At 42.7% G+C, this 16,144-nt stretch overlaps 1 protein-coding gene across 3 annotated transcripts in view; it reads left to right on the top strand.

Moving 5' to 3' along the window:
- KLHL32 (kelch like family member 32) overlaps positions 1 to 16,144 on the top strand; it is a 285,677-nt gene that overhangs the window by 219,960 nt on the left and 49,573 nt on the right. The window lies entirely within an intron of this gene.

Below are 16,144 nucleotides of genomic sequence, written 5' to 3' on the forward strand. Positions count from 1 at the left end.
GCTTTATAGAAAGTCATAGCATGTGGAGGTTGGCTTCATATTGGGGGTGGGAGGAGGTGCGTGTGTAGCTGCTTGGGGCCATCTTTAGGTGTCATAATGGCAACTTTCTGGTTGTGATAGGTCACAAGCAATTTTGTGGGGTGACCCTATTTGTAAATGATCTTATGTTCACTTGGAAGTGACCGGAGCAAAGGCTTTGTGCGCTTGGGAGGTAGCAGCCGAGATGTCTTTGTACAGAGACACTTTATTAAAGGGATCTGGAAGTGAGCACAGGGATCTTGCTGTGTGCATAATCTCTTCCTTGACATGAAATAAATGTACTCTTGCTAGTATGTCTCTGGGGACAGAGGCTGGGAGGTGCTGCGGTTTGTGAATCCTGTGTACGTGGTCTATGAGCATGTTATTTTTTTGTTAATGATGGAACAAGCTTGAGTAAGAGTTGGTGTAGATACGGTATTATTTCTGTAGCTGCCAGGGATTCAGAGACCCCTCTTATTTTGTAATTGTTTCTTCGCAAGCGATCTTTGAGATGTGCGACTTTTAAGCGGAGCATATGGACAGCAGTGGCTTGTTTATCCTGTAATTGTACCATGGCATTGTGTGCTTTAGTGGCTGCAGGGAGATGCTGCTCAATATGATCAGTGCGTTGCTCTAAGGAATTAACCTTATCTTGTATCTGATTAATTGAAATCTTTAACTCTCGATGCAGATCTGTTTGTAAGGACATCAGCATGGCTTTAAGGGAGTGCTCAGAGGCCGGGTTATCTGTTGTGGGGTATGCTGCTTGTGACTGTGGAAAAGTCTGATCTGTTGTTGGACTACAGGTCCCAGCGCCATGCTGTTTCTTAGTAGGAGGCTGTTTGTCAGGGGATTGTGCAGGTAAATGTGCAAGCCTCTTACCTCTGTCTCCCAGAGAGGTGGATTGTTCATCCAGCTGGTCCATGGCATCCTTTGCATCCAGGCATGGAGAGATCGCTGAACCGTGGTGATCTGGCAACCGCTCCGGGTTTCCCTGCTCCCCGCCGGCGCCATTTTGATGTCCCTGTTGTGCGGACTTCATGTAGAAGTCTAGAAGCCTGCAGGGTCCCTCTGGCTTCGGTTTCTTCCGGGACATAGTCTGGTTGGTGCCCTAAGTGTGGTCCTCCATTCTAGAAGGTGTGTGTTTAGCGGCAGGTGATACTCGGCTGTGTAGTGGAGGAGCAGAGCGGTGTCCCTATGGCAGCCATCTTTGTCAGCGGCCAGGCCACGCCGAAAATGGAGACATTTTATACACTTTTTTAAATTCTTTATTTCAGATGTTCCCAGGACATGGGTGTGAATATAGTATGCAGTAGAACAATACATGTGGACAATGTACAGTACAGAAAATAAGCTCACCTGTGGGGCACCCTAATCATAGGACAACCCCAGGCTATTGAGTAACAATAACATAGCGACTACAGCTAACCCAATGTTAAAAGTTGCCCACTGACTGAGATTGCATACCACACAGAAATATGAACAGAAGAAAATCTACTCAACACAACAGGTTAAGGAAGAGTGGGTAAACAGGGGAAGATGCAGAAACAGGTAGAACAGAAGAAGTCTTGAAAGGAGTAGGAACAGAGGTGGTAGGGGGGTGATAGGGTAGAGGAGTGTATGAGTAGGCTAGAGGGGTCAAACTAAAAAAGGCAGAGAAAGGAGGGGGGGATGCTGGAGTATGTTTTCTCCCATCCAGTCAGGAAAGGCATGGGCCGGATGGGGTACATAGAACCAGAATGGCTTTGTACTTTTGTACTGGAGATACTGTATATTGCAACCAGTAGAAGCAGGTGCAATATAATTTGTCATCTTGGTTTTTCAAGGATGCCATAAGATCCTCAATGCATCTAATTTTATTTTCCCTAGAGAACCACAGCACAAGAGATGAGGGATGTTCCTGCTTCCAGAGGCCAGTATCTGTTAGACGTTGGGGAAGAGTCTATGAAATTTAAATGGTTATAGAAAAGATTTTTCATTTAGTATCATCATTTTTTCTTACTTTTAACACTTTGGGCTAACAGGTAAGAAGTAAAATGGGCATCCAGATTGCACCATAAGTCTTAACACCCCCCCCCCTAATTTTACAATTGCATTAATTTTGGAGCATATGAAGGCGGGGATGAGGCCCACTAAACATTGTTTTTACATTTCAGTCTACAGCCTGACATTTTTTCATGACTGCAAAAAAAAAAATCTAAATTTTTCTTCCTTGCAACCACAGCAACAACACTCTATAGGCAGAGTATTGCAGAATCCTCATTCCCCCCGCTACTGTAATTGGACCGCTGCCAGAAATCTGAACACACGTCAAGGTCAGATTACAGCCATCCTCCTCGGCAATGTCCTTATGTTTACTTCGCTGAGATTTTCAGTTGGTATAATATTTCATTTATGAATAGAGGCTTATGTGATCTTGGTAAAGTCAGACTCTTTCACTTGTTAATTTTTAAAATGATGTTAGCAAGTTCCATATCTAGGGAACAAAAGCAGGTAAAGATTTGCTAAAAAAAAGTTTGCTAAAATCCTTACAAAGTAAACAGTATAGTGTATTCTAGTGTGTGAAGATTATTTCCCATATTGTCTCCTAATAAACTATTTCCAATGAAAGGCATGGGTATCTTTCTAAAGTATACCTGACTAAGCAGAGGTTAAAATGTAGCTCCACCCAAAAGGGGAAGTTCTGCTTTAATGCCCCCCCTCTTCACCAAATGGCGCTTTTTTATGGAAGAGGGGACGGGTACCTGATTTTGACAGGTACCAACTCCCTCTTCTGCTCGGATTGCCTAGGCGTTTTGAGCAAAGTTCTCCTCCCCCTCATCATCCAGGACACGCCACAGGTCCCAGAAGTCTGCGTGACCATTCGCAATGCACAGTGTGGTTCTCGTATGCACAGTGGGTACCCGGCTATGAAGTCAAAAGTTGTGACAGCCAGGTGCCCACAGTCGAGATGCCGGCTCCAGAGAGAGAAGACAGAGGAAAGGGACGGCTCGGATGAGCACATCACTGGATCCTGGGACAGGCGAGTGTGTGTCTATTAAAAATCCGCAGCTAAATTTTTTTGCAGCTACTGACTTTTAATAAACATAAAAATGACTGGAGCTCCTCTTTAATTATTTGGATATGTTACGTTAGATTTGACTTGTGTGTATGTAAATAATACATTTTTCCTCTCTTTAATTTGCTTGTTTCGATCTTTGTTTAATAAGGATTTAGTGGTTTGACAGTATGTGCTTTTCAGGTTTATTTAAAGTAAACCTATATCAGAAAAACTTTTTAAGATGGACTCGGTATTGAATAACTTACATCGGTAGAGGCCTGATTAGTTATGATTAGGCATGTTGTGGTATTCAGCATTATATTCATTACAAATATGTGTTGTATATGGACAATTACCCCATGATGTCTGGCGATACCGACAGCTACAACTGTTTATTGTCTCACAACTGAGGGAACTCAGAATAGCAGGGACCCTTACATAATTTAAATCCCTCTGGGTTAAGCTTCTAGTTGATAGGGGAGTGTTTTCCCATCTCTTATAAATTATTGAACCATTGTGGACCACACACAGGCCATACATTTTTGGGGAATGGGAGGCGGACATTGGGTTTAGACTTTCTGAGGCGCAAAGATGTGCAATTCTAAATCTCCCTCTTTGCCCGTGCAAAGAAACAGGAGAGGAATTATAACGTTTTAATGAGGTGGTACAGAGTCCCAAATTTGGTGGCCATTGATGTACATGTTGGAGGGGGTACAGGCAGCAGGATTTGTACATCAACATTTGGTGGGGTTGCACCAAGCCTAGATCCTGGCCAGAGATCAGAAAAATGGTCTTACATATTACTTCAGCACAAATTGAAGGTTATCCAGCACAATGCCTACTGCAGGCTGTGCCCATTCCAATTCAGACTTATAAGAAAAGTGTAGTCCCCCATCTTTTAAATGCTGCTAAAGGTTTAATACCTGTCTATTGAAAAAAAAAACACAAACACTCTTTTGTGATGGACGTGGGGGAATGAATATAAACCTGCTAGGGTAGGTATGGGAGATTTAGTCAAAAAGGGAACATGTGGAAATTTTTTGTCTCTCTGAGAGGAGGTTGACACTAAATAAAGGATGGCCTGGTTCAATATATGTACTGTAGGAACTTATATTGATTCAAAGCATACCAGAACTTATTTTTGTTTGTATTTGTATATGGAAAGGCTCTTTGGGCTCTCTCTCTCTCACTTATTTTTTTAATTTCCTCTTGCCCACTTGTTTATGCAGTCATATGATTATAGGATTGGATGGGGGAATCGGGTAACAAACCCAGGGACTTTAAACGGTGTCAATTAAAGAATATAACAGAGAATACTGATGTAGATAAAAATATAATTTATTCGATGATACAAAATTTCACAGAATTAAGACATGACATTGTTGATCCTTGTGATCATGTAGCGGCTCGAATGAACCAAGCAACGCCCAGACCTCTTACAGATTGCCCGACATGTTTCGCTACAAGCTTCATCAGGGGCATATATACAGGGGAGGCTACAAGGGATAAGCAGAGAACAACATCATCAATATTTATATAAATAATTGGCATGTCGATAGTATTATACTAACAGACAATAAGCAAATTTAAACAATAAATAATCATTGACAATAGAAAAGGAACAAAATTGATTGAATGATGTCAAGTATTCATGAATAGTACAGAGATCACAGAAACCATAATAAAGCAGGGTGATCATGAGCAGACTTACCACGCAGAGATCAAAAGATCATCAAAGGTCATGTAATGAAAACTAAGCATACACAGCCATAGTTTGAAAACCAAATTAAACCTGTAGGTACAGAGCCCCACTGGAACCATTCCATACACAAGCCGTCACAGAGATGCTGCAGTATAAAAAAGAAGGAATAGATAAAATTAAATATATATAGGGTAAATAGTATAGATCCCTAAAATTCCAGACAGATATATGCATGCACAGATTAAATAAAAATCAATGCAAGGAACACTATACTTGCCAAATGTGGCAAGAAGTAGAAAGAAAAATATCCTAAAAAATATATATATATATATATATATATACCTAATGAGGTTGGTGGGGTCCAGTGAAAAAAGGCTGGCATCAGCGTATGGATAAATCCAGCACCTAAATGGTTAAACAACCATTGGTCAAAGGGTGGGATAAAGTCCCCAATGTTGAAGACTGGTAAAAGACAAAAAAATATATGGATATAATGATAGGTAATATGTATTGAAATAGCTGAAAAAATTTTTTTTTATAATTGTTGGTGTGGTGAACAGTTCAAGATAGTAGCACACCACTTACCTCTTCACTGCTGACAGGTTAGCTAAAAGCACAAATAGATCTGAAGACCAAGCAGTCTAGTGACCCTGACAAGGCAGAGCCATTGAATGGATCATGAGTGTGGATCTCTTTATATACCTCCCACAGAGGCGTTTGATGACGCCGCTGGGGGTGGGCTGAAGTGATGGGCAGTGATAGGTGCTGGACTTCAAGGGGGGAGGACAGGGGGGAGGACAGTTGAAATCCCCTGTCATGGATCGCCAGCAACGGCGAGGCATATCACGCGCGCGCACGTCAGTGACGGGTGGATGACGTCACAGGGCGGCGCTGGGAGTGAGCGCCATCTTGGATCAGGGCTGGAGACCTGGCAAAGCGGATGACGAGCTAGAGTGGGTCACTGGCAGTCAGTCCGTCGTCACCGATCGGTGAACGGCGGCGAAAAGAAGTGAACACACTAGTGAGTGAGCGCGGCATGGTGAGGGAGGGCCAGAATGGAAGTGGCCGGGCCACACCAAGGATGTCCCCATCGGAGGCAGATGGATAGAGCCAAACGATAGTGAGCAGCACCGACAAGCAATGCCCATATGGGATCACATAAATAGCAGGGACCGGACCTATTTCCCCACATAATAACGTGCGCCCCTATTGCCCATACAGCACAGAGACAGCAGCATAATGAAACAAGGAGACCAGTGGAGGCAAATACAGATACAGGCATGGCAAAAGCATATATAGATATATAGAAGGAGACCTAAAACATGATTAGAGGATGATTAACAAGTCAATACAATGATTGTGGTTAATGGGAGAGCTACGGAGAAAATGTCAATAAAGATTAAAAAATGTATAAATGTATTACTCCATAACATAAAAAGGGGGGGGGGGGGTTGGATCTTGATCAAAGAGTGCTGGTAAATCTGCTCTGTAGATACATGTAGACATTAAATGATACATTGGATATGAAAATGACTGATTTAACAATAGACAACTTTCAATATAGGAGAAAAGACAGAGAAATAAGAAAATAAGAAAATAAAAAAATATATATAGCAAGACCAAGATTGAACAATAAATGGAATATCTGTTTTTAGAGGAAGGGTTTGAAACTGAACCCCTCATTCAAGCCGGGTGGCTTGAGAGCCGCTAATTGGTGGATCCATTTAGCTTCTTTTTGCAAAAGTATCTTATCATAGTCCCCTCCTCTATCTCCTGGGGGGACATACTCGAGTGCAAAAAAATGCATGCACGTACTGTCGAAGTTATGGAACAATCCCATATGTCTGCTGATGGGAGTTTCCATCTTTTTCTTTCGCACCAGGGCAACATGATCCCTGATGCGGTGGAAAAAGGGCCTCTTCGTCTTGCCGACATAAAATGCACGACAAGAGCATTGCATGATATAAACAACACCTATTGATTGGCAGTTGGCCGCAAAATAGGGTTTGTATTTATGTCCGTTCGGAAGTACACATGTAGCCGATGCAAATATATATCTGCAAAATGCACACTTGTGGCATGGGCGTGTACCTAGCAGACTTGCAGGGATGGATGTACGACTGGAGTGATGACTCCTGACCAGCTTATCACGGAGCGAACTGGACCTGCGAAAGGTAATTTGAGGGTGAGAATCTAGATGTTTGGACACTAATTCATCACCCATGAGCAGGTACCAGTGTCTTTGAAGGATTGTCCTTATTTGTTGGTGATGTCCAGAGAAGCGGGTAATTATTCTGGTACCCGGATTTGGTTTGGCTACTTTCGGGTCATGAAGTAAAGAACCTCTGGTTTTGGTCTTTACTCTGGCAAATGCCCTTTTTAGACACTTGTTACTATAGCCTCTATCGCGGAAACGTTTTTGTAGTGAATTAGCCTCTTGGATAAAGTCCTCATCAGAGCTACAATTCCTCCTAAGTCTGAGGTATTGTCCATAGGGGATGCTGGATTTGAGAGGTTCAGGATGGGAGCTGGATGCATGAAGCAAAGCATTCCCTGCCGTGGGTTTCCTAAATAAAGAAGTGCCTATAGTACCGTCTGGTTGAATGAAAATATGGACATCAAGAAAGGAAATTCTTGTCTGACTGGTTTCAAAAGTAAATTTAAGGTTGAAATCATTGGTCTTGAGGCTATCGAGGAAGGTGATAAGATCAGGATGGGGTCCAGTCCAGATGAACATAATGTCGTCGATGAAACGACGCCAAAATGGGATATGTTCCAAATGGTGCTGGATCCCATCCTGATGAAAGAGGTTGCGCTCCCACCCCCCCAGGTACAGGTTTGCATAAGAGGGGGCACACTTGGTCCCCATAGCAACCCCCTGCACCTGGAGGTAGTGGGAGCAACCAAAGAGAAAGATGTTGTTGGTGAGGATGAACCTCAAAAGATCCAAAATGAATTGATTGTAGTGAGGCCTAGCCTCACTGCAACCCGATAGAAAGCCCTCGACAACTCCCACCCCATAAGTATGGGGGATAGAGTTGTATAGGGCTTCAACGTCCAATGATATCAGCCAAGACCCCTCGGGCACGGCAATGCCATCGAGGGATCTGAGCAAGTCGCTGGTGTCTTGTAGGTATGAAGATAAACCTTCAACGTGTGGTCTGAGGTAGTCATCGACCATCTCGCTGGCTTTTTCAGTGAGAGACCCATTACCGGACACAATAGGGCGTCCAGGAGGTGGGGATACATTTTTGTGGATCTTGGGCAAGGCATACATGGTTGGAGTGCGTGGGCAAGTGACGTTGAGGAATTCCCAGGTTTTTTTTGTAATAAGTCCAGTATGATAGGCAGAACCTATTAATCTTTGATACAGAGAGGTAGTGAGGTTCAGATGGTCTAATGAGACCTTTCTGTACCATTGTTTATTGTTAAGTATGTTGAATACCATGCATTCATATTGGGTGACATCCATTACAACAAGGTTTCCGCCCTTGTCGGAGGGCTTGATTATGATTTCCGAACATTGCTGTAGAGAGGCAAGAGCCGCTTTCTGGGTAGATGTCAAATTAGTTTGGGATGGGTTGACCCATTTAGTTTCTGTTATTTCCTTAGTCACTTGACTGGTGAAGGCCCATACATTCGGGTTCCCCTGAAGAGTGGGGAACATTCGTGATCTCGGTTTGTACTCCCTTTGAGCCGATATAGTGGGAATGATATTAGGTCTAAGGCCAGTGGATGGTGATACAGATGGATCAAAGTTAGACTCCAAGAGTTCAGCTGCGGATAGATCATCGTCATTGATATGGCCTTCTTCCCAGAGTTCCATTAACTCCTCAACTGCCTTAATGTCAGCAATAGACATGTTTTGCCATAGAGGGTTGTCAAAGTTGGTAGTGTGAATGGCAGGTTTAGGTTTGTCGAATAGAATTTTTAACATCAACTTTCTGGAGAAGAGGTTGATGTCTTTAATGAGTTCGAATGCGTCAATGTTTTGAGTTGGACAGAAAGATAGGCCGAGTTCAAGAACTGAGATTTGGTCCTTAGACAGTTGAACAGACGAAAGATTGATTATTTGGAAACCGTCCTGGGTGTTGGTGGAATTGTTGGATTTTTGTTGGTCCACCTTCTGGAATCTGGAACTGGCTGGCTGAAAGTTTGTGTCGGACAAAAATCCCCCTGTAAAGTATCAGAGCCTATATCATTCATCAGTGATGTAGGTACTCCCAATGGGGCAACAGAGTCAATGGTATTCGAAGTGGCTACGGTACGATTATCCACAAGTGTATTTTTAGCTAGTGTAGCACGTGTATTCATCTGACTTTTGGGAAACGCCCCCCGTTTGGAGGTATTGGTGGAGGCTGAACCCCTACCAGCTTTAGATTGAAACATCCCATGAATCTTAGGGCCTGTAGTTACACCGGCCATCTGGATGGCCGGAGTGGAAGGCATAGATGAATCAGAATCCGTACAATCGGTGGTAGAGTCACGAGGATTGGACTGATTAGAGTTGGTATTTCTGTTTTTATTTTTATTGGCCATGCTTGGTCGTTTACGGCCTTTGTTGGTCGCTGCCCAATTGTAGGCTTGGCCATTATCAAAGGCTAACTTATCACGGATGAATTTTTTGTCTTTGTTTTTTAATAAGGTGGATACATAGGCCTCCAAATCCTTATTCAAAGCAAGTTCTTTGGTAGGGAAAATTTCATCAGCAATGACGAGGCTGTTGTCTTTGTATAGATCCTCGATTTCTAGATCTAGGGTGGCCAAATCGGATGAATACTGATCACATAGGAGAGTCATCATTTTGGCCGAACATTTCTGAAGATTTAATTCCCATTCAAGCTTGAATTCTGAGCTGACATTAAAAATAGTGGGAAAGATCTGGATCCTAAGACCCCACGGGGTGATCTTATCCTCAATGTACTTCATAAAATACCATCTATTCCAGAATAGACGTGTTTTACGTTCTAGCATTCGTTGGAGCCTAGCAAAGAATCCTTCAGTGGATAAACCCCCACTTGCTTGACTTTGAATTTTTTGGAATTTGTTCATTAACCCTTCGAAAGCATTACCACAATAATCGGCCATGGGTACACGGGATGTAGGCCCTCAAAGCCCAAAAATATAAAACTTGATCCAAGACCACTGGATGAAACAAGAGAAAGGGAGAAAAGGAAGGGGAGAGAGAGACAAAATAGAAATAAGCCTAGAATATGTAAATTACAGTCATCATATATATACGTATGATAGGATTTGATAATTCACTATGCCTGCTAAGAGTGATGGGTGGATACCACCCTAAGAGAAACAATTATATTAATGAGGCATAGGGAAACAAATCAGAGGACACCACATCCCATAGAAAATGAAAAAGGATTGGATGGGGGAATCGGGTAACAAACCCAGGGACTTTAAACGGTGTCAATTAAAGAATATAACAGAGAATACTGATGTAGATAAAAATATAATTTATTCGATGATACAAAATTTCACAGAATTAAGACATGACATTGTTGATCCTTGTGATCATGTAGCGGCTCGAATGAACCAAGCAACGCCCAGACCTCTTACAGATTGCCCGACATGTTTCGCTACAAGCTTCATCAGGGGCATATATACAGGGGAGGCTACAAGGGATAAGCAGAGAACAACATCATCAATATTTATATAAATAATTGGCATGTCGATAGTATTATACTAACAGACAATAAGCAAATTTAAACAATAAATAATCATTGACAATAGAAAAGGAACAAAATTGATTGAATGATGTCAAGTATTCATGAATAGTACAGAGATCACAGAAACCATAATAAAGCAGGGTGATCATGAGCAGACTTACCACGCAGAGATCAAAAGATCATCAAAGGTCATGTAATGAAAACTAAGCATACACAGCCATAGTTTGAAAACCAAATTAAACCTGTAGGTACAGAGCCCCACTGGAACCATTCCATACACAAGCCGTCACAGAGATGCTGCAGTATAAAAAAGAAGGAATAGATAAAATTAAATATATATAGGGTAAATAGTATAGATCCCTAAAATTCCAGACAGATATATGCATGCACAGATTAAATAAAAATCAATGCAAGGAACACTATACTTGCCAAATGTGGCAAGAAGTAGAAAGAAAAATATCCTAAAAAATATATATATATATATATATACCTAATGAGGTTGGTGGGGTCCAGTGAAAAAAGGCTGGCATCAGCGTATGGATAAATCCAGCACCTAAATGGTTAAACAACCATTGGTCAAAGGGTGGGATAAAGTCCCCAATGTTGAAGACTGGTAAAAGACAAAAAAATATATGGATATAATGATAGGTAATATGTATTGAAATAGCTGAAAAATTTTTTTTTTATAATTGTTGGTGTGGTGAACAGTTCAAGATAGTAGCACACCACTTACCTCTTCACTGCTGACAGGTTAGCTAAAAGCACAAATAGATCTGAAGACCAAGCAGTCTAGTGACCCTGACAAGGCAGAGCCATTGAATGGATCATGAGTGTGGATCTCTTTATATACCTCCCACAGAGGCGTTTGATGACGCCGCTGGGGGTGGGCTGAAGTGATGGGCAGTGATAGGTGCTGGACTTCAAGGGGGGAGGACAGGGGGGAGGACAGTTGAAATCCCCTGTCATGGATCGCCAGCAACGGCGAGGCATATCACGCGCGCGCACGTCAGTGACGGGTGGATGACGTCACAGGGCGGCGCTGGGAGTGAGCGCCATCTTGGATCAGGGCTGGAGACCTGGCAAAGCGGATGACGAGCTAGAGTGGGTCACTGGCAGTCAGTCCGTCGTCACCGATCGGTGAACGGCGGCGAAAAGAAGTGAACACACTAGTGAGTGAGCGCGGCATGGTGAGGGAGGGCCAGAATGGAAGTGGCCGGGCCACACCAAGGATGTCCCCATCGGAGGCAGATGGATAGAGCCAAACGATAGTGAGCAGCACCGACAAGCAATGCCCATATGGGATCACATAAATAGCAGGGACCGGACCTATTTCCCCACATAATAACGTGCGCCCCTATTGCCCATACAGCACAGAGACAGCAGCATAATGAAACAAGGAGACCAGTGGAGGCAAATACAGATACAGGCATGGCAAAAGCATATATAGATATATAGAAGGAGACCTAAAACATGATTAGAGGATGATTAACAAGTCAATACAATGATTGTGGTTAATGGGAGAGCTACGGAGAAAATGTCAATAAAGATTAAAAAATGTATAAATGTATTACTCCATAACATAAAAAGGGGGGGGGGGGGGTTGGATCTTGATCAAAGAGTGCTGGTAAATCTGCTCTGTAGATACATGTAGACATTAAATGATACATTGGATATGAAAATGACTGATTTAACAATAGACAACTTTCAATATAGGAGAAAAGACAGAGAAATAAGAAAATAAGAAAATAAAAAAATATATATAGCAAGACCAAGATTGAACAATAAATGGAATATCTGTTTTTAGAGGAAGGGTTTGAAACTGAACCCCTCATTCAAGCCGGGTGGCTTGAGAGCCGCTAATTGGTGGATCCATTTAGCTTCTTTTTGCAAAAGTATCTTATCATAGTCCCCTCCTCTATCTCCTGGGGGGACATACTCGAGTGCAAAAAAATGCATGCACGTACTGTCGAAGTTATGGAACAATCCCATATGTCTGCTGATGGGAGTTTCCATCTTTTTCTTTCGCACCAGGGCAACATGATCCCTGATGCGGTGGAAAAAGGGCCTCTTCGTCTTGCCGACATAAAATGCACGACAAGAGCATTGCATGATATAAACAACACCTATTGATTGGCAGTTGGCCGCAAAATAGGGTTTGTATTTATGTCCGTTCGGAAGTACACATGTAGCCGATGCAAATATATATCTGCAAAATGCACACTTGTGGCATGGGCGTGTACCTAGCAGACTTGCAGGGATGGATGTACGAATGGAGTGATGACTCCTGACCAGCTTATCACGGAGCGAACTGGACCTGCGAAAGGTAATTTGAGGGTGAGAATCTAGATGTTTGGACACTAATTCATCACCCATGAGCAGGTACCAGTGTCTTTGAAGGATTGTCCTTATTTGTTGGTGATGTCCAGAGAAGCGGGTAATTATTCTGGTACCCGGATTTGGTTTGGCTACTTTCGGGTCATGAAGTAAAGAACCTCTGGTTTTGGTCTTTACTCTGGCAAATGCCCTTTTTAGACACTTGTTACTATAGCCTCTATCGCGGAAACGTTTTTGTAGTGAATTAGCCTCTTGGATAAAGTCCTCATCAGAGCTACAATTCCTCCTAAGTCTGAGGTATTGTCCATAGGGGATGCTGGATTTGAGAGGTTCAGGATGGGAGCTGGATGCATGAAGCAAAGCATTCCCTGCCGTGGGTTTCCTAAATAAAGAAGTGCCTATAGTACCGTCTGGTTGAATGAAAATATGGACATCAAGAAAGGAAATTCTTGTCTGACTGGTTTCAAAAGTAAATTTAAGGTTGAAATCATTGGTCTTGAGGCTATCGAGGAAGGTGATAAGATCAGGATGGGGTCCAGTCCAGATGAACATAATGTCGTCGATGAAACGACGCCAAAATGGGATATGTTCCAAATGGTGCTGGATCCCATCCTGATGAAAGAGGTTGCGCTCCCACCCCCCCAGGTACAGGTTTGCATAAGAGGGGGCACACTTGGTCCCCATAGCAACCCCCTGCACCTGGAGGTAGTGGGAGCAACCAAAGAGAAAGATGTTGTTGGTGAGGATGAACCTCAAAAGATCCAAAATGAATTGATTGTAGTGAGGCCTAGCCTCACTGCAACCCGATAGAAAGCCCTCGACAACTCCCACCCCATAAGTATGGGGGATAGAGTTGTATAGGGCTTCAACGTCCAATGATATCAGCCAAGACCCCTCGGGCACGGCAATGCCATCGAGGGATCTGAGCAAGTCGCTGGTGTCTTGTAGGTATGAAGATAAACCTTCAACGTGTGGTCTGAGGTAGTCATCGACCATCTCGCTGGCTTTTTCAGTGAGAGACCCATTACCGGACACAATAGGGCGTCCAGGAGGTGGGGATACATTTTTGTGGATCTTGGGCAAGGCATACATGGTTGGAGTGCGTGGGCAAGTGACGTTGAGGAATTCCCAGGTTTTTTTTGTAATAAGTCCAGTATGATAGGCAGAACCTATTAATCTTTGATACAGAGAGGTAGTGAGGTTCAGATGGTCTAATGAGACCTTTCTGTACCATTGTTTATTGTTAAGTATGTTGAATACCATGCATTCATATTGGGTGACATCCATTACAACAAGGTTTCCGCCCTTGTCGGAGGGCTTGATTATGATTTCCGAACATTGCTGTAGAGAGGCAAGAGCCGCTTTCTGGGTAGATGTCAAATTAGTTTGGGATGGGTTGACCCATTTAGTTTCTGTTATTTCCTTAGTCACTTGACTGGTGAAGGCCCATACATTCGGGTTCCCCTGAAGAGTGGGGAACATTCGTGATCTCGGTTTGTACTCCCTTTGAGCCGATATAGTGGGAATGATATTAGGTCTAAGGCCAGTGGATGGTGATACAGATGGATCAAAGTTAGACTCCAAGAGTTCAGCTGCGGATAGATCATCGTCATTGATATGGCCTTCTTCCCAGAGTTCCATTAACTCCTCAACTGCCTTAATGTCAGCAATAGACATGTTTTGCCATAGAGGGTTGTCAAAGTTGGTAGTGTGAATGGCAGGTTTAGGTTTGTCGAATAGAATTTTTAACATCAACTTTCTGGAGAAGAGGTTGATGTCTTTAATGAGTTCGAATGCGTCAATGTTTTGAGTTGGACAGAAAGATAGGCCGAGTTCAAGAACTGAGATTTGGTCCTTAGACAGTTGAACAGACGAAAGATTGATTATTTGGAAACCGTCCTGGGTGTTGGTGGAATTGTTGGATTTTTGTTGGTCCACCTTCTGGAATCTGGAACTGGCTGGCTGAAAGTTTGTGTCGGACAAAAATCCCCCTGTAAAGTATCAGAGCCTATATCATTCATCAGTGATGTAGGTACTCCCAATGGGGCAACAGAGTCAATGGTATTCGAAGTGGCTACGGTACGATTATCCACAAGTGTATTTTTAGCTAGTGTAGCACGTGTATTCATCTGACTTTTGGGAAACGCCCCCCGTTTGGAGGTATTGGTGGAGGCTGAACCCCTACCAGCTTTAGATTGAAACATCCCATGAATCTTAGGGCCTGTAGTTACACCGGCCATCTGGATGGCCGGAGTGGAAGGCATAGATGAATCAGAATCCGTACAATCGGTGGTAGAGTCACGAGGATTGGACTGATTAGAGTTGGTATTTCTGTTTTTATTTTTATTGGCCATGCTTGGTCGTTTACGGCCTTTGTTGGTCGCTGCCCAATTGTAGGCTTGGCCATTATCAAAGGCTAACTTATCACGGATGAATTTTTTGTCTTTGTTTTTTAATAAGGTGGATACATAGGCCTCCAAATCCTTATTCAAAGCAAGTTCTTTGGTAGGGAAAATTTCATCAGCAATGACGAGGCTGTTGTCTTTGTATAGATCCTCGATTTCTAGATCTAGGGTGGCCAAATCGGATGAATACTGATCACATAGGAGAGTCATCATTTTGGCCGAACATTTCTGAAGATTTAATTCCCATTCAAGCTTGAATTCTGAGCTGACATTAAAAATAGTGGGAAAGATCTGGATCCTAAGACCCCACGGGGTGATCTTATCCTCAATGTACTTCATAAAATACCATCTATTCCAGAATAGACGTGTTTTACGTTCTAGCATTCGTTGGAGCCTAGCAAAGAATCCTTCAGTGGATAAACCCCCACTTGCTTGACTTTGAATTTTTTGGAATTTGTTCATTAACCCTTCGAAAGCATTACCACAATAATCGGCCATGGGTACACGGGATGTAGGCCCTCAAAGCCCAAAAATATAAAACTTGATCCAAGACCACTGGATGAAACAAGAGAAAGGGAGAAAAGGAAGGGGAGAGAGAGACAAAATAGAAATAAGCCTAGAATATGTAAATTACAGTCATCATATATATACGTATGATAGGATTTGATAATTCACTATGCCTGCTAAGAGTGATGGGTGGATACCACCCTAAGAGAAACAATTATATTAATGAGGCATAGGGAAACAAATCAGAGGACACCACATCCCATAGAAAATGAAAAAGGATTGGATGGGGGAATCGGGTAACAAACCCAGGGACTTTAAACGGTGTCAATTAAAGAATATAACAGAGAATACTGATGTAGATAAAAATATAATTTATTCGATGATACAAAATTTCACAGAATTAAGACATGACATTGTTGATCCTTGTGATCATGTAGCGGCTCGAATGAACCAAGCA

Source organism: Rana temporaria, chromosome 4, assembly GCF_905171775.1.
Source record: "Rana temporaria chromosome 4, aRanTem1.1, whole genome shotgun sequence".
Classification (NCBI taxonomy): domain Eukaryota; kingdom Metazoa; phylum Chordata; class Amphibia; order Anura; family Ranidae; genus Rana; species Rana temporaria.